Source organism: Phyllostomus discolor, chromosome 14 (genome assembly GCF_004126475.2).
Source record: "Phyllostomus discolor isolate MPI-MPIP mPhyDis1 chromosome 14, mPhyDis1.pri.v3, whole genome shotgun sequence".
In the NCBI taxonomy this organism is placed as follows: domain Eukaryota; kingdom Metazoa; phylum Chordata; class Mammalia; order Chiroptera; family Phyllostomidae; genus Phyllostomus; species Phyllostomus discolor.
Window position 1 is genome coordinate 3,024,717 of NC_040916.2, and position 23,882 is coordinate 3,048,598.

The window sequence follows — 23,882 nt, forward strand, 5'->3', positions numbered from 1 at the left end:
CTCAGATAGGTTAGACAGAGAATGAGCTCATTGCTGCCTTGCTCATGTCAGTAAACTAAATTTAAAATTGGTTGGTGCCTTGACCCCACTCTCCACTTATAAGGTTTCCAGGGATCTTCTTATTATGGACTTATTAATTTATAAAGTCAACATTATTAAGAGCCTGCTATATACCAAACAGTCTATTTGAGATACAAAGATGAATAAAACAAAACCACAGAACTCAAGAAGCTCAAATTGTAAATGGAGTGGCAGACAGGTAAACATGTAATCATAATATAACATAATTAGATTAAGCCTGTGATGTGGAATAAAAATTTGCTACTGGAACACAGAGGAAGGGCAACTTAATCAGTTTGGTAGTGGAGGTGTGAGGAAGGTAGGCCAGGATAAGTAGAAGTTTATCATTTAAAGAAGAGGGAGTATCATTGGGGACCAAACCAAACTACCATTCATTCATTTGTTCACCTTATCTTTGGTACTATGCTAAGCAATGAAAAAATAGGCAGATTTTACTTGGTAATGGAAACTGTAGGCTTTAACAAATATGTGAGTATACTGGAAGGGAAGCTGAGTCAGATAAACCTCTCTAAGGAGGTGACACCTAGGCTGAGAACTAAGAGAAGAATAAGAGTAAGCTTAGCAAAAGAGCATGGGAATAGGTTCTGGCAAAGGAATGAACATACTTAAACCTAAAAGCAAGAAACACTTTGATGCTTACGAGAAACACCAAGAAGGGAGGAGGAAGATGGTGGCGTCATAGGAGGGAGCAGATTCCACTTTTCCCTACACGCGGGAGAAAAACTAACCAATCTACAGAGAAACAAAGTGAAAAGCCAAGAATATTACAATATTTATGAAAATAGAAGATCAAAATTTATAGCAGACATTGAAAACCCAAATGGTAAGGAGACTGCTTCAGGATAATAAGGGCCCAGGGATTAGCACAGGAACCAGGGAGATTGCAGACCCCAGGCCAGGTGCTCCCAGGTCTGGCTCAGGGCACTCTGGAGATCACTTCCCAGCCAAACAAGGAATTAGCAGCATGGAGCGAGGCCTCCTTGCTTGAAGGCACAGAAAGGGAAGTGAGGACTGAGAGACAATTGCATGGGGGCTGTGAGCACCCACGCATAGCCCTGGGAAAAGTGTGTGCCCCAGCCTATGTGTCCAAGGGCCACGTGGCCATGCACCTACACCCTCAACTCGGAGAGAGTGTGGTCTAGTGGAAGACCCAGACCCCACAGCCCTGAACCCGGAAAAGGTGCAGGGGCTCCGTGGGATCCTGGAGTCCGCTGCGGTGAACTCAGGGGAAGTGTGTGCCCCTCAGGATCCCTGGAGCTCACACTGTGAACCAGGAAAAGGCACTGGAGCTTCGAGGGATCATGGAGCCCATGGTGGTGAGCTCAGGAGAGCGCTTAGGAGTGCCCAGACCCAAACACAGGGCCCTGTGGAGAGGCACCAGACAGCTCTGTGGAGAACATGCGGCTAGCCCTGGGGACAGTACGCCAGAGGCTATGTTCTGACTGGGAAGGGATTCCAATCGTCCCTCAGCCTGCTGAAGCCAGCAAGACCAGAAAAACTGGTTTCGCCAGTTAGAAACCAACAAGAGGGGTTTGTTTTTTTTTTTGATTGTTTGATTTTATCTTTTTTTAAGTAACTTTTTATTTTTTAATTCTTATTATTTTTATATCTCTCAATTCCTTATGCTTCTCTTTTTTTTCACTCTACTGTTATTCCTTCCTTTCCAAATTTATCTCTTCTTCATTTCATCTTCTGCTTTTTTTTTTTTGGAACCTGCAAGTGATAGTGGACTCAAGACTTGGAAAATTTTAGCTTAAGGTAAAGAGTTTTAAGTCTAGCAAGTAATGTGTATGTTAAGCTTTTGTTTAAGAAACCACAGATAAGGCCCATCCTGGTTCCCAACCTCCTGGGGCACTGGTTAGAGATGACTACCTGGGGACATGTTAGAGGCATCCAGGTCTTTTGTGTGACCACCTCTGCCTTGGGAACAGCTAAATTGCCTGAGAACAGAAATGCTACAGCTTCCTTCACCGGATCCTCCCTGAATTTCAAAGCCCTCACTACACTTTGTTTGTCATCCCCCACCCTCTTTATAAAAGATCTGGCTGGGAAAGAGAAGGCAAGACAGTTTGTTAGGGTATGAACCTGCCATCTTCTTGGATCACCAGCCATCTGAATAAAGCACCCATAAAAGATTCAATTGCTGTCATTGCTTATGGATTTGGTAGTGACCAGTAGTCCGAATGCCAGTGTCTTTTCCGGTTACACAAGTTATTGCATATTTGTATTATCTTTTCTTTCATTATTCTTCCTTTTTTTATTTTAATAGTATTTTGGTATTCCTCTTCTTTCTGTGTAGTCTCCTATGCTTGGCTGGTTATACTGTATTGTTTAATAGGTTTCCCCTGTTATCTCATTCATAGTGTATTGCATAGTTTACTGTCCTTCATTTGTGTTCCACTAGTGTACTACTCAAGGTTCTATACTCCCTGTTGTTATCTAGCTCTCACAGATTCTGCCATATGATTGTTGCTCTAATATTACTTTAAATAAGACCTATTGTGTACAATTGTAAATGTTATACAACACCCCTCCCAGATCTCAGCCCATTTCACAATTTCCCCAACTCTATTATGGTAGTGGTTAACTCTATTCTCTCACACACTACACCTATTTACTATTCTTTACTCTCACCCTATCTCAGAATCTGACCTCCTGCAACCTCACTGCTTTCTAAATCCAACTCACAATCTTTTCCTCCCTAGCAAGAGTCTTATCTTCTTTCCATCCTTTCTAAAAAGTGACTAGTGGGGTGGAAGATCACGGTTAACATAATACATAGACAAAGGATCTCCTATCTCTTCCCTACTGGCCGCTACTGTAAATATCACAGAATACTCTCTTCCTGTCTTAAACCATTTTGCCTTACCCCTCTAACTGATCACAAAAAAAGAGTAGGTGGAACCTGTGAACACCAGGATACCCAAAGGAGACTGCACCACTGAATCTCACAGGTATTCTACCACAGAAGTTCACACCATAAACCCAGGGAGCCAGAACAGGTCAATTTAAGAAGCAGAGGCTAACAAGAAGAGTCTCACAAACAATGGGAAGACAAAGAAACAATCCCCAAATGAAGAGAAAGGAGGAAGCCTCAGAAGGAATGCTAAATGAAATAGAGATAACTCAACTATCAGTTATTGAGTTCAAAGCAATGATTATCAAGAAGTTCAATGAGCTCACAATGAGCTACCAGAAACTACAGGGAAGCTACAATGAACTCACTGCAAACTATATCAACATGAAAAAGGAAATGGAAACTGTCAACAAGGGCCAAGAGGAAATGAAGAATACAATTTCTGAACTGAAGAACACAATAGAAGGAATCAAAAGCAGACTCAATGAAGCAGAGAATTGGATCAGCAAATTGGAGGGAAAAGTAGAAAAAAAAAAAAAACACCCAGAAAGAGCAAGAAAAAAAGAAAGAATGAAGAGGGGTTAAGAGAAATGCAAGACAATATGAAACGTAATAATATCCATATAATAGGGATAACAGAAGGAGAAGAAGAAGAGCAAGGGAGAGAAAATAAGTTTGAAAAAATAATGATGGAAAATTTCCCTCATCTGATGAAATAAAAAGTCACACAAACCCAAAAAACACAGAGAGACCCAATCATGGAGAACCCAAAGAGACCCACTTCAAGACACATCATAATTAAAATGGCAAAATTTCAAGACAAAGAGAGAATCTTAAAGGCAGCAAGAGAGAAACAGGATGTAACATACAAAGGAGCCCCAATAAGGCTAGCAGCTAACTTCTCAATGGAAACACTCCAAGACAGAAGAGAATGGCAAGAAATATCCCAAGTAATGAGAACCAGAGGTCTGCAACCAAGGCTACTTTACGCAGAAAGCCTGTCACTCAAGATAGAAGGCCAGATAAGAAGCTTCCCAAACAAAAGAAGTCTAAAAGAATACACCTCCACCAAACCAGCTCTGAAAGAGATACTAAAGGGACTGCTTTAAGGAAAAGAAGAAAAAGAGAGAGAGGAACATAGACACATGTAAATGGCAATGAATAAGTACCTATCAATAATAACCTTAAATGTAAATGGATTAAATGCTCCAATCAAAAGACACAGAATAGCTGAATGGATAAGAAAGCATGACCCACATATACGCTGCCTACAAGAGATGCACCTCAGGACAAAAGACTTACACAGGCTAAAAGTGAAGGGCTGGAAACAAATTTTCCAAGCAAATGGACAGGGAAAAAAAGCCAGGGTAGCAATACTCATATCAGACAAAATAGAACTGCAAAAAAAAAATGCCATAAAGAGAGACTCAGAAGGTCACTTCATAATACTCAAGGGAAGAATCCATCAAGAAGACATAAACATTGTAAACATATATTCACCCAATAGGAGCACCCAAATACATAAAGAATATCTTAGAGGACTTCAAGAAAGATATTGACAGCAACACAATTATAGTAGGGGATTTTAACACCCCACTGTCAAAAATAGACAGATCTTCCAAACAAAGTATCAACAAAGATATCGTGGCATTGAATAATGCCCTAGATGAAATGGATTTAACTGATATATATAGAGAGCCCTCCATCCCAAAGAAGCTAAATACACATTCTTTTCAAATGCACATGGAACATTTTCAAAGATAGACCACATGATAGGACACAAAACAAGCCTCAACAAATTCAAGAAAATTGAAATCATACCAAGCATTTTCTAGGATCACAAGGGACTGAAACTAGAAACCAACCCCAAGGAAAAAAAACCCAAAACACTCAGTCATGGAGATTAAATAGCATGTTATTAAACAATGAATGGGTCAAGAATGAAATTAGGGAAGAATTTAAAAAGTTTCTGGAAACAAATGAAAATGAACTCACAACAACCCAAAACGTATGGGACACAGAAAAGGCAGTACTAAGAGGGAAGTTCATAGAGATACAGGCGTACCTAAAAAAGATAGAAACATTTCAAACAAACAACCTAACCCTATACCTACAAGAACTCAAGGAACAACAACAAAGACAGCCCAGAGCAAGTAGAAGGAAGGAAATAACCAAGATCAGAGCAGAATTAAATGACATAGAGACTAAAAGCACAATTCTAAGGATCAATGAATCCAGGAGCTGGTTCTTTGAAAATATAAACAAAATTAACAAGGCTTTAAGCAGACTCATCAAGAAAAAAAGAGAGAGGATCCAAATAAACACAATCAGAAATGAAAGAGGAAAGATTACAACTGATACCACAGAAATACAAAGGATTGTAAGAAATTACTATGAAGAACTATATGCTAAGAAATCTGAAAACCTAGGTGAAATGGGTAAATTTCTAGAAAAATATAATCTAAAACTGAATGAGGAAGAAGCAGAAAACCTAAACACACCAATAACAGCAAATGAAATTGAAGCAGTAATCAAAAAACTCCCAACACACAAAAGCCCGGGACCAGATGGTTTTGCAGGAGAATTCTACAAAGCATTTAAGGAACAGCTAACTCCTATCCTTCACAGACTATTCCAAAAAATTCAAAAAGATGGAAGACTCCCAAGCTCTTTTTATGAGGCCAGCATCATCCTAATCCCAAAACCAAATAAAGACATAACAAAGAAAGGAAACTTCAGGCCAATATCACTGATGAACATAGACTCTAAAATTCTCAACAAAATATTGGCAAACCACATCCAACAATACATTAAAAAGATCATACACCATGACCAAGTTGGATTCATCTCAGGGATGCAAGGATGGCACAATAGTCACAAATCAGTAAATGTAATGCATCACATAAACAAAATCAAAGACAAAAATCACATGATCATATCAACAGATGCAGAAAAGGCATTTGATAAGGTACAGCACCGATTTATGATAAAAACACTCAGCAAAGTGGGAATAGAGGGAGCATTCCTCAACATAATAAAGGCCGTACATGAGAGACATACAGCCAACATCATAATCAATGGGCAAAAACTAAAATCTTTTCCACTAAGATCAGGAACAAGACAAGGCTGTCCACTTTCACCGCTTCTATTCAATATAGTACTGGAAGTTTTAGCCATAGTGATCAGACAAGAGAAACAAATAAAAGGCATCCAAATCAGAAAGGAGGAAAAAAAAACTGTCATTGTTTGCAGATGACATGATAGTATACATAGAAAATCCTACAGACTCAGCCAAAAAAACTGCATGACCTAATAAATGAATTTGGCAAAACAGGGGGATATAAAGTCAATATCCAGAAATCAAAAGCATTTCTGAACACTAACAATGAAACAGCAGAAACAGAAATCAAGAAAAAAAATCCCATTTGATATAGCAACAAGAAAAATAAAATACCTAGGAACAATAGGACTTCTCCAAGGAGGACATACAGAGGATCCAGAGACACATGAAAAGCTGTTCAATATTGCTAGCCATCAGAGAGATGCAAATTAAAACCACAGTGAGATACCACTTCACACTAGTCAGAATGGCCATCATAAACAATGCAACAAAGAACAAGTGTTGGAGAGGTTGTAGAGAAAAGGGAGCCCTAGTGCACTGTTGGTGGGACTGCAGACTGGTACAACCATTATGGAACTTCTTCAGAAAACTAAAAATGGATCTGCCTTTTTACCCAGCAATTCCACTGCTGGGATTATAAGAACCCTGAAACACCAATCCAAAAGAACCTATGCACCCCAATGTTCATAGCAGCACAATTTACAATAGCCAAGTGCTGGAAGCAACCTAGGTGCCCATCAGTTAATGAATGGATCAAAAAACTACGGTACATTTACACAATGGAATTCTATGCAGCAGAAAGAAAGAAGGAGCTCCTACCCTTTGCAACAGCATGGATGGAGTTGGAAAGCATTATGCTAAGCAAAATAAGCCAGGCAGTGAAAGACAAATACCACATGAGCTCACCTTTAATGGGAACCTAAACAACAAAACAAAGAAACAAGCAAAATATAGTCAAAAACACTGAAATAGAGGACAGGCTGACAGTGACCAGAGGGGTGAGGAGAGGGAATTTCAAAGGAGAATGGGAAGGGTTTACAAGAACAAATATAAAGGACACATGGACAAAAACTAGGGGGAGGTGGAAATGGGAGGGAGGTGGGGAGGGATGGATGGGTGGGATGGAATGGGAGTAAAGGACAGAAAACTGTACTTGAACAATGATTAAAATAAAATTTAAAAAAAAGAAACATCAAGAAGTCTGACAGTAATGATGCTAAGAAACACAGAGGAAAGTGGAATGAAATGAAATAAGGCTGGGTTAACACATATTAAGAGATTCTCACAACACAATTCTTCCTGATATAATAGAATACAGAGATAGGGGAAACTCTATTCCCCTATCTCTGAGAAAGCAGAGCCTGGAGTTCAACTCTATGAGGTTAAAGATCTTTAGCATGAAAGCTGATTCTGACCAGCACCTGTCTGATTTTGGGAACTTCTCTGCATCAATCACCCTGGCATGGAACATATAGTATAGAAAGAGTACAAGGGTAAGCCAGCAGACCTGTAACTTTTGGTATACTATAACCAAGGGTCACATGAGTGCATGAGTTCTCCTCCTTTAAAGGCTCACCACCATGGCTGATGCAGGGACATGAATCAACAAGAATGGTAGCATCAGATAGGGATAAACCAGTCAAATGTGACCAGACTACAAATGACACATTATGCAATAGTCAATGGTGGCCAAGGAAAGTACCTGATAGTAGCCTGGCATACCCTCAAGTTCTCCCTTCTCTTGGCATTTGAATGCGGATTGACTCTTTTGAACTGAGCACCACTGTGGTCCCTAGGCCCTAAAAGGATACAAATTGGAGCTCAAGTGGTCAGAGTGAACAGTATTGGATTGGCCAAAAAGTTCATTTAGTTTTTTCTGTACCATAGCTCTGGTAGTGCTTAGTTGGCTTTAAATTCATTCAAAACAATTTTGTTAAATTGTATTGTGGCAGCTGTCATATCAGTGTGCATTTTTAAAAAAAGCTTATAATTGGTGGATTTTTGTGCAGCCATTTTAATATTAAAATGGAAGAAGGCACGCAACATTTTGGCATATTATGCTTTATTATTTCAAGAAAGGTAAAAATGCAACAGAAATGCAACAAAAAGATTTGTGCAGTATATGGAGAAGGTGCTATGACGGATGGAACATGTCAAAAGTGCTTTGCGAAGTTTCTTGGCACTATTAACATTCCAGCCAAACAGTTATTTGCTGTGGGTCTGTCTTATGCATTGGAAGGTGTTTAGCAGCACCCTTGGCCTCCACCCCCTAGAGGTCAATAGTGGGAGATAGCCAACATGCTCAAAATATCTAAATCAATAAAGTTATTGGGGAAAATGAAAAATTTGTTCTTTATTTTATGGGAAAAAACTAAACAGAACTTTTTGGTCAACCCAATAAAAAGAGGCAGGGCCTTATTTTTATTCCCAGCTGGTAACATTAGTCATGCAGGTAATACTAAATTAAAAGATAGGAAGTCCTTGAAAGCCTTTAAGCAAAGAAATGTCAAGATCAGAATCATGTTTATAAAAGATTATTTTGAATACTGTGCAAGAAATAAATTAAAGGAAAGAAAGAGAACAAAGCCAGAGAGACCAATTTGGTTTTATTAGTTAGGAATGCTTTCAGCTTCAAGTAAGAATATCCAACATAATTTAAATTTATGATGACATTTATAGTTTACCATCAGGAAATAAGGAAATAAGTCATCCTCAGGTTAGGCAACTCCATGATATTATTAAAGACCCCGGCTTGTTCTATCCTTCCACTCCACCATTGTCCATGTTTTTGGTTTTATTCTCTTGCTTGTTCCCTTAGAGCTGCCTCACCTCCAGACACAACAATCTTATTCAAGGCAGAGAGAAGGGGGAAGGGACAGTGCTAGCCACCATCTGTCCCTTTTCCTAGAAGCCCATCACAGATGTGTCTTTATATCTCATTGCTCAAAACTGAATCACACTGCCCCTCTAACCAGAAGCAAGATTGCAAAATTGAATATCAGTATTATTTATTATAATTCATTACCTAGAGCTAGACACATCGCTGCATGAAGTAAAACTGGGATTCTGATAGTCAGGTAAAAGAGAAGTGAGTGTTAAGTAGGAGAAAAACAATGATGGTTACTGAGGCAAGAGAAGGTAGCCTCGGCTAAGGTGGTAATATTGGAGACAGAGACATTTAAGAGACGGAAGTTACAGAACTTAGTGATGGGATACAGAGAATAAAAGAAAAGGAAAAAAACTGATTTCTGGATTCTGAGCTTGGGCAGCCAATGAGTTATGATGTCATCTGCTAAGACACAGAATATGAAGACATGAGGAAGAAACACAGGGGTAGGGAAGATGAAAAGTCCAATTGTAGATATTCTGAGTTTGAGGTGTCTGCATATATTAAAGTATTACTATCACATGAGTAAGTAGGTATATCATTCTGAAGCTCGGGAGAAAGGTCTGAACTGTAGATATGAACTTGAGAATCATTAGAAGCCATGGGAATGGATGAGTTTATTAGAGCAGATGCTTCAGGTTGCACAGAAAGAATATAACACAAAAATAAAATTAAGGAAAGAAAAAGAACATTTTGGACTCAGACAGCAGGAAACACATAGTATGGAGCTAGATTTTGGTCCCAAATAATCTGGCACTTAAATTTAGAGGCTGAGTTTTCCTATTCCCCCAAGCTCCAACTTTCATTTTTTATAACAAACCATTCCTCTGTATATTATTTCATTATAGCCTCCTGATTATTCTTTGAAGGTATACTGTTGTCCCATTTTAAGGAGAAAAATCAAAGTCTGAAAGATTAAGTGGCCTTTCCTCACTCATATTTGCAGCCTGCAAGGGCCATAAATCTCTGACTCTCAGAGCTCCTGGACCTTGGTCTATGGGCAGAAAAGACCCTTTAGTGAAATTGTAAACTGTTCCCTTCTTGCTGTCATGTAGACCAGCATAACTGATGATTGTCTCTATAGCAACTCCTTGAAGGTCAACAAAAACTGAGTAATACAACTTAATATCCTAACATTTTTCTACCAAGTTCCCTAAATCACCATTCCCAGATATGTTTGATTTTTTTCTCACATGGGAATGATTTAAGGCTATGTAAAGAATGTATAAGATCCAGGAGAGCAGAAAAGACTGAAGATACAGGAAATGGAGGTCAAAGGTGGTAGGGCATGAGAGCCATAGCACTAATGGAAAGACTGGTCTCACAAATCGAATTCCATTGTAATAGAAAAGCAGAAAGAGAGGATGGGTAAGCATGCAGAGATAATTGTGCATATCTATTTTCTTATTTTTCCCATGCCAATCCCCTTTTATATTATCTCCCTCTGTTAGAGAGTCTGGAAAGAAAAATGTTTAAATTTCTAGCATCTTTTGCAACTGGTTGTGCCCATGGAATGAGTTATAGTCAACAGAAGTAGCAAAAATCCCAGAGGTGGCCCTTTCTTCCTGAATAACAGGGCAAAGCCTATCTAGTAGTGAAATTTTCTCTTCCCTTCTTTTTATTTTATTACTTTCTTCTTCTTGCCTGGACATTGGTTTTGATAATGGAGATGCTGTTATCTTGTAATCACGAGGAGAAAGACAACACACTAAGGATAATGGAGCAGGAAGGTAGAAAGTTCCTAGTGCCTTAATAACCTCCTTGAGTAGTTGCACCTGCCCTGTACTCTCTGTCTGCACACTTCTTGTTGCATTCAGAGGTAGGAGGAAAGAAAAAGAAAGGAAGGAAAGGAGGAAAGAACTTTCTTAGTCAACCAACTGTCTGTCAAGTTTTTGATACTCATAACTAAACATGAATCTGGCTTATGTATAATCCTGGGCCATCCTGGCAGCTGTGGACATATTGATGGCAGTAAATTCTGGGGCTCAGTAGGGCACCCCAGAGAATATGTGGGTATCAGGCTCCTGTAGAAGTACAACAGGAGAGCAGAGGTGTTGGGTGAACAGACTCAGAGAAGCCTGTCTTTGGGAAGAAGTAGTAAAGACAGGAGAGATCACCAAGATACACTGTGTAACAGAAAAAGTTGATTTGGGGTTAGTTGACCTGGTCCTAGGCCTCGGCCTACCATTAACCAGCCATGTAACATCTCTGGACCTCAGTCTACAGAATGAAGGATTTGAGCTGGTCCTCAACTTATCACCATCAAAAAGGAGGAGACCATATCTTTTGAAAGATTTTTGCCTACTAAACTATATTTATCAAAAGATTCATATTCCCACAAGAATACTGTGTAAAAATAATTCCAGCCAAAACCTAAGAAAAACAACTCTTTATTTAAACCTAGTTAAACATAGGATAAAATTTCCATTCATTCTTTGGAAAAATAGGAAATATCTCTCAGATCCACATGAATATCTCCAAGGACATGTTATAACCTAGAGATTCTGAGCACTGATTCAGGAGAGCACTGAGGTCCCATTCTACCCTGAGTCCCTTAGCAGTGCATTTTTCATCCTGTTCCCAGGTCCACTTCTGACTTCTAGCCCCCAGAGCTACCTCATTCCCTCCATGAAAAACAAGCGTGTCTAAATGGCATGTTCCTGCTGGCCAAAGGGCACGTTGTATGTCCTATGCACCTGCTAGTCCTCCTCAGAGGTGCCTTTTTCCACCCCATCCCGCCTTCCTCCTCATCCCTGGAGGGAGCAATCTCACCTAAACCTCTATCTCAAGTACTCTGCTCTGTGGGCATTTGAACTGAGAAACCCAGAGAACCTCTTAGCCAGTCTGAGAAACAAACCCTGACCCTTTCCTTCAGGTAACTCCATCTGCTGCTGAAGACAGCAGGGCAGAGATCTCTCTCTCTCAGTTGATTAAATGCTGTAATGGGATGTCCAATATGCTGTTGGAGCACTGAATGGTCAATTCTGCTTCCCTCCCCTCTCCCTAGCTCCCTTCCTCCCCAAAAATATTTATCATGTAAATTTTTTTTGTGCCAGGTATCTAGTTAGGTAGTAGAAACTAGTAAAAGTAAGATGTGCCCAGTCTTGAAAGAACTCACAGATTAGTGGGGAGATGATCATGTGGAACTTCTAGCCCCCAGTCCAACAGTAAGAGAAGTGCCTTTGAGGAGCCATACACTAGATCCCAGACCTGCATCTGACTATCCCCCTGATGACAGCAGGCAGCATGCTACCAAGCCTCAGAACAGCCTCAACAAGTCTTGACCCTAGATCCCTCTTATAGACTTGTTTTTATAGACTACAGAGCTGTCTTAGCTGAAAAGATACCCCAAGTCCTCTCTAGAAGCTGTAGAACTTTCCTGCCTAAGGCAGGAGACTGAAATAGGTGATCTCACCTGCTTCATGAGTCAATAGTGGGGAGAGGCCTCTAAGGAAGCCTCTGAACCTGCCCTTCTCCTTAGGCAGCAGTCTTTCAGTATAGAGGGGAAAGACACTCGGGCCAGTCAATATCAGCTCCAATACTGCTTCTTGGAAGAGGGGGATAGTATAATTGTCCCCCATACCTCACTGCCCTGAAGGAGTCCAGGCCTGAACAGAAGATTATGGACACACTCAGAGGTTGGGCAATAAGAGGAGAGGCCATTGCAGGACCCTTACAAGATGATCCTCAGCTGTGCTGCAGTCCTGATCTGGGAGCAAAGAGGCCTGCATGAATAATCTCCACCGAGCATCTCCTAAGGCCTGACACATAGTCAGCTCTCACTAAAAGTCTGACAGGTGAATGGGTATATGATAAGAGCACATAATGTATGTTGGTTATACAGAGGTGAAAGTTATTTGAGAAGATATGAAGCTTTATACAAATATTAAAGATTTATATTTTTTGCCCTGACTGGCGTAGTTCAGTGGATTGAGTGCGGGCTGCGAACCAAAGTATCGCAGGTTTGATTCCCAGCCAAGGCACATGCCAGGGTTGCAGGCCACAGACGCTAGCAACCACACATTGATGTTTCCCTCTCTCTCTCTTTCTCCCTCCCTTCTCTCTCTAAAAATAAATAAATAAATCTTTTTTAAAAACCTAAGAAATATTGTTTTTAAAAAAAGATTTATATTTTTCTTCTCTTCTGTATCTCAGTCCCTCCCTATCCTCTGGTCCTCTCTAAGCCAGACCCACAGATTGGCAGAGACAATTAACTAAGATTTATTTGAGGAATGGAAAACTTGGGAAAGAGGGTGCCTTCTAGAATTTCTTTCCCATTCTCTATTCTGGGCAGGTTGCTCTAGCAAGGGCTAATGGGTGTTAGAATCTAACAGAGCTGCTTTCCCCTCTCTCCCTGTCCTTCTACTGATTTGCAAGCCTGCTTGTTAGGGAGATTCAATTTTCCCTAGAACCTACTACTTGGAAAAATACCTCATGGTACATATGGGAACAAGGAGTGCATTAATAGGGAAGGGAAACTAGAGGCAGGTACTGGACCGAGAAACCCATCAGTTCTGGAATATGGTTAAGTCTTCCAGTTGTACCAAAGGCATGTTGTTGAGCCTGTCCTGGAGGGCAGCCACACAGTCCTGGCATCCAGATATGCCCCTCAACTTCCCACTCTCCTGGAGTATGAGAGGACTGTGGAATCAACAGGCCATTGCTTTACTGGGCTTCTAGGTTTGGCACTCTTTGCAAGCCTTAGCTAAGGGCCAGGGTTCCCTTTAGGTTCAGCGCCCTCCAAAAACAGAGCCCAGGAGGTGCATGGAGAGCAGAAGGAGGAGGGGAATTTCCAGGATATGCAGCCCTGACCTGAGAGCTCTCAGGCTAAAGAGAGACCCACCTGACCTAAGAAGTTAGGGAAGAGAGACTCCCACAGGAAGAAGGTTCAATGATGCATGCAGTTAGATGTGAAGACCAAAGCCACTGACTTCTGCTGTGAGAAGAACAACTGCAAGATGGGGACAGAGAATTTAAAAAGGTTCAAAATAGAAGCATGAGTGGGGCAGAGCACAAACCCTCCCCAATCAATAGAAAAGATGTTGTTCTATAATACAGGAACAGTAGGTGTGGGTAAGGGCAGGGGGCCTAACCTTAAAGGCACATGAGCACACATGCACCTCTCCATGGAAGTGAGAGAGAAAAGAGAGCTCTACAGAGCTGGACATCTCTTTCCTTCTGCTCCACATTCTTCTCTGGTCTGAGGTCAGGGAATGTGACAGAATAGTTTGGACAGTGGGGCCTTTGAAGAGAGAACTGAATCATGGCCTGAGCCCTAGGCCTGTGTCCCTGTCCAACCCACCCAGTGACTTTAAACAGGTCCCTCTGGCCCCCTATCACAAAACTCAAAGGCAATGGTTGACTTAGGAGAAGGGATTGAGGATGATTGTCCTAGATCAACCTCAAGCCAAGGCACTGTCTGGTTGTATCCCCAATTCCACCTAAGCCCCAAACTGCCCCTGCCTCCACCTACCAAGGCAAGGTGCCACACCCCAGGAGGCAAGGTGATGGCTGAAGCACCCTCCGTGGATGCCACTCTGGCCACAAAAATGAACTTAGCATGCATCACATGACCTCTTTCTCATCAAAATAAAAAGGAAACTGATAGGCTGAGTCTAACAAAACAAGATTTAACAAGGGTGACTGTCAGGCCCTGATCTTGAGTTTAAAATTCAAAGCACAGAATGTTGGAGTCAGGGCTTAGAACTTCCGTGTGTTAGAAAGCTATTAGCATTTTAGGGGGTGGTAAGCTTAATGTGACTCAAGGAGCTGGTAGCTCCTTGGGTGGATGAATATTCACCCTAGAAGAGGAAATGTTTATAGTGTGCTCAACAAGTTCTCACACAATCCTCAAAATAACTTATGGTGTCGATACTACCATGTTATCCCATTTTGCAGAAGGGTAAATGAGGCACAGAGAAATTAAGCAATTTATCCAAAATCTCCTAGCTTGTAACTGCTAGATCCATAATTACTGTGGACCCAAACCCTGAATGCTCCAGGATAGAAGCATGGAGGTACCAGGGACAGGGAGGCCACAGCCATTCTAAGACCAGCACTCCAAGTCTTCATTAGAGGCAAAATGGCACAAATTCAAAAGAGGGTGTTCCAAAAGTGGAAGAAAGGAATGTGTGGGAATGTCACATTCTCCATCTTCATCTACCACATGCTCCGGCCTCAATGCAAGGAGGCATTTTTTTATACTACCCTCAAATCCATTCCCCCACATCTACATATTACCACCTCCTCAGGTTACACCTAGTTTAAACCCTCAGAAGCCCTAAAAGCTTTCCCACTGATGCCATGCCTGAGTCCTACCTTCCCAAACACATCCCAACTCAACCTGGTTCTATCTATTCACAGACACTCCCCCAATCTAAGGAACCAGCATCACCAACCCTCCTGGCTACACACTCCCTTCTTCACCCATTCACTGCCAAGCTGCTCTCCACACCACAGTAATTATGGGCTCTAACAACCAAAATGGAACCATGCCACTTTGCTGAATGAAGATCTTTCATATGTGGGGAGCCCCTGTGGGGAGCCCCATCTCCTAACTCTGGTCCTACTTCACTCTCCAGCTCCTTCTCTCACAGCCCCATTCTCTGGTTCTATCCGTGTTCCTTCAGTTTCTACTACATGTCAGTCTCCTTCTGGTACCAAGCCCCTCATACATGCTGTTCTTCATGCCCAGAATGTTCTTCCCTACCCCACAACTCCTATAGCTGTTCCTTCTTATCCTTAAGGTCTTAGTTCCAGTGTCATTTCCTCTTATAGGGCTCACATGCTCACGCTCCTAGGTGGGTGTGTCCTGTTCTCCCATCCTTTGCCTCCTTCATAGGACACTGCACAATTTGAAATTATGTATTTATTTGTGCACTTACTGAAAATTCCTTTAACACAAGGGCCATTTTGCATAGATTACACAGCAAACCCAAGGCCAAACACAGAGGCACATGGTAAGTGTTCAATAAATATTTGCTAAGCAAATGAAGGGCCTGGAGAAGAGTTTCACAGAGCAGCGAGCTGTCCAAACCCAAGAGAGCACCATGAAATATGTGATCCTGTATGTCAGAAGTGGGACTAACTAACACAGTACTTACTGTGTCCTAGGCACTGCACTGAGTACTTTCTAAGTAATAATCTGTTAGCACTCATAACAGCCCTATGAGATAGGTGCTAATATTACCCTTTCTTATGATAAGGAACAGAGGCCCAGAGAGGCTAAGTAACTCACCCAAGACTCCACAGTCATTAGAGGGGCACAGCCAGATGTTGAACCAGAGTCCAAGATCTCAAGCACCTCAGTGGGAGGCCAGTGTGTGGAAGGTTCTCAGAATCCCCACCTTGTATCCACAGAAGACCCTCACCAAGAGGGAAGCCTAGAGGTAAAGAGCCAACTCCAGAAGCCTAGTCAGCCAATGTGGTAGAGGGAGTACAGCCTAGACTCAGTTGCCCTCATTGACCTCCAGGGCCAGTCTCTCAGCTTATGCCCTAGTCATGGCTACTAGGGGGATAAAATAGGTTAGTGGAAATGAAGATGCTGACAAAATTGGTATGTGCTCCATGAACACAAGGTCAAGTAGTTCTCCAGGCTGGCAGGACTGGAATATCAATAAGATCTTCTAGTCAGACGAAAAGTTCAGGTGTCCACTAAATTAATCCATCACTTCCCTTCCAGCCTTGCCTGCCTGTGCTCTGCTCCTGACCTTCCCCAACTCCAGGAGGCAGAGAGGGGTGAGTGAGACAAAGGGAGCAGGGAGGCAGCCAACATAAGAAAAGACAGGCCACTCTTAAAACAACAACCCAAATTCCCCTTCTGATTTAGGAGGTTTGGTCCATGCTAGGAGCACTGCGATCAAACTGAAACCCTTGGGCATATCCTGCAATGGCTCAGCACAGGCTTTGTTTTGCAGGCAGGTTGCCTTGGCCTGCTCTGGAATTTTGCTGGCAAAGGGGCCAGTGCAGCCCAGAGAGAGGGATCTGGTGCAAGGAGAGCTAGTGGCCCCCATTTTGTGGAAGGCAGAGACCCTAGGGGTCTGTGGAAATGTGCCAAGGGAGCTGGGAGGGTGGCTCTGAACAGAGAACAGGATGAAAGCCAGCAGGACCCAGTTTAAGGCTCATTTCAGTTGTTCGGACTGCTCTGCCCCATCTACTACCTGTAACCTACTATAGAAGCTATGTATGGTGGGCGGAGATAAGTGCTCTGCTGGAGCCTGGCTCAGCTGTTTGGGTCCCAGGGGATAGTGTAGGCGTGGGCTGTGTTCAGAAGACATCATGTAGCTGCCACCTAAAGATGAAGGACAGAAAGATGGAGACAGAGGGTGCAGATGGCTCAAGAAGTGGGGAGAAGGAGAAAAGGAGAAGGTAGGGCACTGAAAGATAAACACATACACAGGAAATAAACACATACAAAGGAAAATGAAAGGGAAAGAGAGGGGAGGAGATTTTTTGTATCCTCCTAAAAAGCAAAATAGAGAAGATGACTTCATCCTGAAATTTCATCAAGAAGTGTTGGGTTAGATCTGAGGAAGAATGGATGCCCTACCTACCTGTGCCAACCAGCATGAGTTATACATGAGATGCCTTCTTTAGAAGCTAAGGGAGGATAGGGCGTTTGGGGGAGGAGGCAGGGTGAATCCTGAGTAAATGCAGGGAAGTGAGCCTGAGGATCTCCAGAGGTCCTTCTGTGTTGAATTTATGATTTTCTAAGAGCCAAGGAAAGGACAGAGAGGCAAGAATGATTCCCAAGAACCAGAGGAAAGGGACAGAGCTGACATTTCCTGAGGGCCACTGGATCAGGCACAGTGTGGACACTGTGTCAATATTGTCTCACTCTGAATTCACACACTGGCCTGAGCAGGAGCTGGGTCTCTCTTTCAAAAGAGGCTAACTCAAGAGCCATACACAGCAAAACAATTAGGTAGCACAATCAGGATTTGAATTCAGATCTGATACAATAGTCTCTGCTTGGGAAAAGGCAGTAGGAGGAGGCTTAGTGGTGATCAAGGAAGAGTATGCTGGACCTCAGAGGCCAAGCTCAAACTTCTGGATCTGATATGAAAGAGTGCCCTGTGACCTTGGACAATTTCCAAGTCCTAGTCTCAGTTTCCCCTTTAAGGTGAGAGCTTGGCCTAGGTGCTCACTAAAGCCTTTTTCAATTCAAACCATGTAATGTTTAGTTGGGAACCTGCTTCCCATTTTCTATATTTTATTCTTAATAACCTTATTTCTCCTTTTGGTATTGTGTTCTATTCTGGGCATTCACTCTATGTGTGGAGACCCCTGCCTGCAGCCCATTCAAGATGGAGAGTAGAAACTGAAAGTTATGGTGACACCTTCTCTAACTGGTTGTGGCCACTTAACTAACCAAATACATAAATTCTTTATTAAGTCTATCATGTGCCCAGACAGGTGCTTAATTGGCAATACAAAGGAGAATGAGACTTGATCTCCAGCGCCAAGGAGCTTCCAGACTAATGAGAAAGCCATATCCACAGAGCATGCTTGCCTAGTGTGATCAGAGATCACTGATGCCTCATAGAAAAGCTTGGATGCTTATCAAAGTCTGCATGAGCTGAAACCACAGGTATTTGGGACCTCATGATTTTGTTTTCATAGCTGTTCTTTGGCCCCATGGATGCTGGCTACCTCTGACCTTGGGCCCATGTTGTAGAAGTGGTGACCAATTGTCTCTTACTGTTGGCAGTCTCTGGGGGAATCTAGCTTGGCTTGAGCATGGCCAAACAACAGTAATAAGTGTGCACATGAGGCAAACAGAAAGCAATGTGGCCACACTAAAGAGGGGTGACTACCCAGACTATGGAAGGGAAGACCCTAGAAGGAAAGGGTCAATGGTGTAGAGGTGAAGGTTGGGGGCCTTCTTGGCAGAGGGATGAGAATGTTTTACAAGCCCGGAGGCAACAAAGCAACAGGCTTGTTTCCAGGCTTGTAAGTACTGTATTTTGCCATGTATAATGTGCACATTTTTGCCCAAATTTTTAGGGAAAAATAAGCATGTACATGATACATGGTAGTACTAATTCTGTATCTATATAAATGTTTTTAAGTCATTTACATATGTTTATGCATTAAAAGTATAACTCTAGAAAGCAATAACAATATCTATATGCAAAATAATACCCTAGAATACAATAATCAGTTTTATTGCTAAATATAAATAAATAATTGAATTAAAAAATTAAAATGAAGGCTCTGGCCAAGATGGAGGCATAGGTAGATACACTTTACCTCCTCACACAACGAAAAGAAGGACAACAACAAATTTAAAACACAAAATAACCAGAACTGCCAGAAAGTTGAACTCTATGGAAGTCCAACAACCAAGGAGTTAAAGAAGAAACATTCATCTGCACTGGTAGGAGGGGTGGAGATGAGCAGCTGGGGCAGAGAGGATGTGTGGAAAAAAGGTAGCTGGAAGACCATGTGGTACCATATTTTCATGCAGATAAACTGGGAGGAAAAACTGGGGAGCAAGACAGACTGTGCAACCCAGGGTTCTAGCACAGAAAAAAAAACAACAACCTCAAAACCTCTGGCTGTAAAAACCTGTGGGGGTTGCAATGGTGGGAGAAACTCTCAGCCTCACAGGAAAGTTCAATGAAGAGACCCACAGGGTCCTAGAACATACACAAACACACCCATCTGGGAATCACCACCAGAAAATCCCAGTTTGCCTGTGGGTAGTGGGGAAAATGACTGAAAGCCAACCGAGAGGAGAATGAGTAGCATTGTTCCTTCTTGGACCCCTCCCCCACATGCAGTGCTATGATGCAGTATCTTGGGTTGCCCTGCCCTGGTGAATACTTAAGGCTCTGTAACAGATATGCTGAGACAAAGAAATATGTAACAGATATGCTGAGACAAAGAAATATGGCCCAATGAAAGAACAGATCAAATCTTCATAAATAGAACTAAACAATGAAGAGATAGCCAACCTATAAGATGCAGAGTTCAAAACACTGGCAATCAGGATGCTCACAGAAATGTTTGAGTATGGTCACAAAATAGAGGAAGAAGTGAAGGCTATACAAAATGAAATAAAGAAAAATTAAAAAACTATGGTACATTTACACAATGGAATACTACACAGCAGAAAGAAAGAAGGAGCTCCTAGCCTTTGCAATAGCATGGATGGAACTGGAAAGCATTATGCTAAATGAAATAAGCCAGGCAGTGAAGGACAAATACCATATGATCTCACCTATAAGTGGAACCTAATCAACACAACAAGCAAGCAAAATATAACCAGAAACATTGAAATTAAGAACAAACAAACAGTAACCAGGGGGCAGGTGGACAGGGTTAATGGTGGGGGGGAAGGGGAAGCATTTTCAGAAACGTCTATAGAGGACACATGGACAAAGCCAAAGTGGAGGCAGAATCAAAAGTGGGAAGTAGGGATGGCTGGAGTGGAGGGGAGTGATGGAGGGAAAATGCAGACAACTGTACTTGAACAACAATTTAAAAAAGTTAAAACATACCAAAAGATAAAAGAAAGCTGTACAGGAAACCAACAATGAAATAAACTGGAAGGAAACTTGGACTCAAATCAATGATTTGGAGCAGAAGAAAGGAATAAACAGTAAACCAAAACAGAATGAACAAACAAGAACTCAAAAAAATGAGGAGAGGCTTATCTGCCTCTGAGACAACTTTGAACGTTCCAACATGTGAATCATAGGGGTGCCAGAAGGAGAAGAGGAAGAGCAAGGCATTGAAAACTCATTTGAAAAAAATAATGAAGGAGAACTTCCCCAATCTGGCAACAGAAACAGACTTCCAGGAAGTCCAGGAAGCTCAGAGTCCAAAAGAAGTTGGACCCAAGGAAGCACACATCAAGACACATCATAAGTACATTATCCAAGATTAAAGAGAAGGAGCAAAACTTAAAAGCAGCAAGAGAAAAAACAACAGTTACCTGCAAAGGAGTTCCCATAAGACTGTCAGCTGATTTTGCAAAAGAAACCTTGCCTGCACGAAGGGGATGGAAAGAAGTATTCCAAGTCATGAAAGGCAAGGACCTACATCCAAGATTGCTCTATCCAGCAAAGCTTTCATTTAGAATAGAAGGGCAGATAAAGTGCTTCCAAGATAAGGTCAAGTTAAAGGAGTTCATCATCAACAAGACTTTATTATATGAAATGTTAAAGGGACTTATCTAAGAAAAAGAAGAAGATCAAAACTATGAACAGTAAAATTACAACAAACTCATACCTATCAACAACTGAACCTAAAAAACAAAAACAAACTAAGCAAACAACTAGAACAGGAACAGAATCACAGACATAAAGATCACATGGAGGATTATCAGTGGGGAGTTGGAGGGGAGGAAAGGTTCAGGGAATATGAAGCATAATTGGTAGGTACAAAATAGACAGGGGGAGGTTAAGAATAGTATAGGAAATGTTGAAGCCAAAGAACTTATATGTATGACCCATGGACATGAACTAAAGTGGAGGCAATGCAGGTGGGAGAGGGGTGCAAGGCAGAGGGGAATAAAGGCAGGAAAGTGAGACAACTGTAATAACATAATTAATAAAATATCTTTTTAAAAAGAAAAAATAATACACTGGAAGAAATAAACAGTAGGTTAGGTGAAGCAGAGGATCAAATCAGTGATTTGGAAGACAAGGTAGAAAAAAATCACTCAGGCAGAGCAGCAAAAAGAAAAAAGGATTTTTTAAAAAATGAGGAAAGCTTAAGAAACATTTTGGACATCACAAAGTATAACAATATCCACAACATAGAAATACCAGGAGAAGAGAGTGAGCAAGGGACCAAGAACCTAGTTGAAGAAATAGACTGAAAACTTCCTTAATATGGTGAAGGAAAAAGACATACAAGTCCAAGAAACTCAGACAGTCCCAAAAATATTTGACCCAAAGAGGCCTATGCTGAGATGCATTATAATTAAAATGGCAAAGTTTAAAGACAAGGAGAGAATCCTAAAAGCCACAAGAGAAAAGCAGGTAGTTACCTACAAGGGAGCACCAATTATACTGTCTTTAGATTGCACAACAGAAACATCTTTGCAAAAGGGAGTGGCGTGAAATAGTCAAGATGATGAAAAGCAAGGACCTACAACCAAGGCCACTTTGCCTAGGAAGACTATCACTTAAAATCCAAGGAGAAATAAGGAGCTTCCCAGACAAGAAAAAGCTAAAGAAGTTTGTTAACACCAAACCAGTACTGCAACAAATGTTAAAGGGCTTGTTTTAGGAAGAAAAAGAAGATGAAGAAAGAAGAAGGAGTACAAGGAGAAGGAGAAAGGAGAGGGGGAGGGGGAAGGGGGATGACAGGGAGGGGGGGAGGAGGGAGAGGAGGAGGAAGAAAAGGAGAACGAGAAGAAGGAGGGTGAGGAGAATAAGAAAAGGAGGAGGAGGGAGGGGGAAAATAGAGGAAAACAGTCTAACAATAAAATAGCACTACATACATATTTATCAATAATCACTTTAAATGTAAATGGCTTAAATGCTCCAACCAAAAGACAAAGAGTAGCTGAATGGATAAGAAAGCAATATCCATATTGTCTCTTGCTGCCTCCAAGAGACCCATCTCAGATCAAAAAAATACACACAGACTAAAAGTAAAGGTATGGAAAAAGATATTTTGTGCAAAAGGAAAAGGAAAGAAAAGCTGGGGTAGCAGTGTTTATATCCAACAAATAGACTTTAAAGTCAAGGCTATAATAAGAGACAAAGAAGGACACTACATGATGATTAGGGAATAATTCAACAAGATGATATAACCCTAGTAAACATTTATACATCCAACATAGGAATATCTAAATATGTGAAGCAAATCTTGATGCACATGAAAGGAGAGAATGACAGTGATACTGTCATAGTTGGGGGTTTTAATACCCATTGACTTCATTGGATAGATCTTCTAGACAGAAGATCAACAAGAAGATGGCATCCTTAAATGACACACTAGATCAAATGGATTTAATTGATATCTTCAGAGAATTTCACCCAAAGGCAGCAGAATATACATACTTTGACTTTACATGGAATGTTTTCTAAGATAGACCACATGTTAGGACATGAAACAAGTCTCAATAAATTTAGGAAGATTAAAATCATATCAAGCATCTTCTCTGACCACAATGCTATGAAACTAGAAATCAATCACAAGAATAACACTGAAAAGCATGCACAGGCATGGAAGCTAAATAACATGTGAAGAAATCAAAAGATACCTTGAAACAAATGTAAATGAGGACACAACAACCAAAAACCTGTGGGACACTAGGAAAGCAATCATTAGAGGGAAATTCATAGCATTATAGGCCTATCTAGAAAGAAAGGAAGAAAGAAAGAAAGAAAGAAAGAAAGAAAGAAAGAAAGAAAGAAAACTAAAATAAACAATCTAACTTCACACTTAAGGGACCTTGAAAAAGAACAACAAACAAAGCCCAAAGATCAGGAACAAGACAGGGATGACCACTTTCACCTCTCTTATTCATCATAGTACTAGAATTCCTAGCCACAGCAATCAGACAAGAAGAAATAAAATGCATCCAAATTGGAAAGGAAGAAGTAAAACTGTCATTATTTGCAGATGGCATGATACTGTAGATAGAGAACCCCAAAGATTGTTGCAAAGGCCCCACAGAGCAACCAAGATCCTGAGAAAGAAGAACAAAGGTGGAGGAATCACACCACTGTAACGGTGCAACCAAGGGGTGGGGGCCCAAATAGGGATTTGTAATGGGGTCCAGAACTCAGCATCCAGGAAATATTAGAAAAATATATATACAGAGGATGTCCTCACCCCTACAAGTCTGAGCTGGGGGATGGGACGCATGGAGCAGAGTCATTGAGAGTTGTTTTGAATAGCAACAGTTTTGCAGATGACCTCTAAAATGGTCAATTAACATATCTATAACCTTTAACTGGTTTCACAGATAT

General features: G+C 41.3%; 1 long non-coding RNA gene across 1 annotated transcript; it reads left to right on the plus strand.

Moving 5' to 3' along the window:
• The first annotated feature begins 4,842 nt into the window (after nucleotides 1-4,842).
• LOC118498181 lies at nucleotides 4,843-23,269 on the plus strand. The gene is made up of 4 exons (XR_004900699.1): nucleotides 4,843-4,871; nucleotides 12,793-12,798; nucleotides 22,308-22,323; nucleotides 23,157-23,269. It is a non-coding gene; the product is annotated as an uncharacterized LOC118498181 (long non-coding RNA).
• Nucleotides 23,270-23,882: the final 613 nt, after the last annotated feature.